The sequence below is a fragment of the Barbus barbus genome (genome assembly GCF_936440315.1).
Source record: "Barbus barbus genome assembly, chromosome: 9".
Classification (NCBI taxonomy): domain Eukaryota; kingdom Metazoa; phylum Chordata; class Actinopteri; order Cypriniformes; family Cyprinidae; genus Barbus; species Barbus barbus.
Genome location: NC_136737.1, coordinates 13197131 through 13200006, shown reverse-complemented (window position 1 = coordinate 13200006; position 2876 = coordinate 13197131).

Genomic DNA, 2876 nt, shown 5'->3' with positions numbered 1-2876 from the left:
TTCTGATGAATTGCAAAAATGATTTCATTTTATTTGTTAATTCTGCCTAACATTCAATTAAAATAATCTGTAGTGCAGTGAAATAATTGGGAATCCATGCCTGCAACGGAGTAGTTCACTTATTAAAATGATTAATGCTGTTGAATTAGATATTAAACCAAATATTTTCTTGATTTTACACACTAAACTAAAAAAGTACTTCCTTTAACATCACATTTAGACATTGTCCTGGTAGTGAAGACCACAGTAGCTTTACACATTCTCTTCTCTCAGTACAAAAGTCAGTCCAGTGGGCTGAGGAGGATATCAGTGCCATCTCCCACTTTACACCAACAATTCAATGCAGTGTAAAAGGGCCTATAGACAGTCAATGGCAGACTTATCAGAGCGATCGGATGATCCAACTATGGTTATACTCTGCCAGCTGCCAGAGCGCAAACAGAATTCTGTCTGTGCTGAAGCTCAATATTTGGCTTCACCAGCAAAGCACATTGTGGGCCCAAGACAGTGTGAAGAGTGTTCAGCATTTGCTAAATGTGCCAGTATTTATTGCATATCTTTATAAGCTCAAGTAAATAAACACATAACCATCCACACATACATATACTGTATATACCGTATATATATATATATATATATATATATATATATATATATATATATATATATATGTATGTATATATATATATATATATATATGTATGTATGTATATATATATATATATATATGTATGTATGTATATATATATATATATATATATATATATATATATATATATATATATATATACATATATATATATAATATATATATATATATATAAAACAAGCCAACTAAAACCCTTCAGATTCAGGGTTTTATGAGCTTTGTATGGAGAATCCTGAAAAGCTGAACACTCTCACTGTTCTCAGCAGCCCTCAGTTGTACTGCACAGATCTCGCTCTGGGTCATTGCCTCTCATGGCTGCCTGCTTTCATGCACTCGCTCAGAGGCTCCGGGGCCAATGGACCCAGTCGTCCTGAAACTTGCTTCCTGTTCTGTGGGCTCTCAGGCCTCTGGGCACTCTCGTTTCATACCACCCATTATGGCAGGGGTTAGTCAGGAGGAGATATGCATTTATTTATGTATATATATATATATATATATATATATATATTTTTTTTTTTTTTTTTTTTTTTTTTTAATTAAGGCTAGAACATTTTTTGCACATAATATAATATAATATATAATATAGGATGGGATGTATAAATGTATTTTTTTTAAATAAAAAGATAATATGATAATATCAAAAACATGAACAGTAACATCAAGAGAACACTCAAAGTTATCTAGTTTTTGAAAAAATCCTCAAAATGTTAGCACAAAAATGTTACTGTACATTGTTTCTAGAATGATTTCTTTCTGAAATGTTTTAGTTGGATATTTATCTAACTACAAACTAACTACTTTTTACAGAATGTTCACACAACATTCAAAAGTAACATTCCAATAATGTTTGCGAAATGATCAAATGGAATGTTCACGTAATCTGAAGCGTTTGACTAACCAAAAGAAAATAATTTTTTAAAAACTGGACATTTTGTATTTTCAGAGAACATTCAGAAATACAATTTTATGGGGCGGCGATAGCCTCATGGGCAGCACGCCATTGTGCTATGGCCGTCCCAAGATCGAATCCCTACTCGTAAAACCTTTCCCGATCCCACCTTCCCTCTCTCTACAACGTCTCTTCCTGTCCTATCGCAATAAAGGCAAAAACTGCAAAAGAAAATTGGATTTTAAAAAAATTATTTTACTAAGTTTTATGTAAAATGAAAACAACTATCATAAGTATTCTGCACTAATGTTATGCTGATTATATAATCCACTGTGAGGCAATGCACAATATGTTTTAATATGTATTAATAAATGTGCTCTTGTGTTAGGTGTACATGGATTTTCTGAAATTGTTGAGTTGGATGTTCTTCTAATGTTCTTTAAATATTGCTTCTTGTTTCAGATCATTCAGAGAACATTCAATAGTAATGTTCCCTTAATGTTTGCATAAAATAATGAAATAGAACATTCCCAGACAACATGGAAATCTGAGCATTAAAATCATACTCAAATTTGTAGTATTTAAAAATAAGTTTTAAAAATAAAAATGTAAAGAAATGTTATGATGAAAAGTCTTTAAGTCACCTTAAAGATCCTGCACTATTTCGCACTAATCAAATACTCCTATTTTTCCTTTTTTAAATTTATATTTGACTATATAAGCCACAGTGGGTCATTGCATAATATTTATATTTATTAATAAATGTACTGTAGGGTTAGGTCTGCGGTACACAAGGGTCCCCTATTAGACTTCAGCTGGTGGTCTTTCCAGACTCATGTACTGTATGATCTTCTATAAATACAAGGTCAAATTATACATGTGCATTTTACATGTTTACCGCAGAAAATGTATGGAATGTATTTATAGCCTTTATGGAAAAGCTTTTGGATTCGAGCCCAGTCCTCCCACATGCTCGTAATTTTTTAATGCGAGAATAAAACCGTTTCACCCAGCAGGACTTTCAAAAAATGCTTGCTCAAATGATCTTTACCAACACTAAAAGGGTCTCCAAATGGGCGTTTGGGGGAACAGTAATGTCAGAAACATCTTTTCTCTCATCCCACAGAACAAGAGTGGCAGAGTCTGTTTCATTTTGTTGTTTTGCTGTTAAGACTTCTTCGGTTACTTTATGTGGTCTGAAGACAGGGCCACAGATAACCATAATTATTCAAAGCCTTTGACAAAGAGCTGTGAGTAAACTTAAATGAATAGTTATTTTGTCGTCATTTACTCATCTGCATGTTGTTTGTCTATACAGCTAAAGTCAATGGGGTTCAA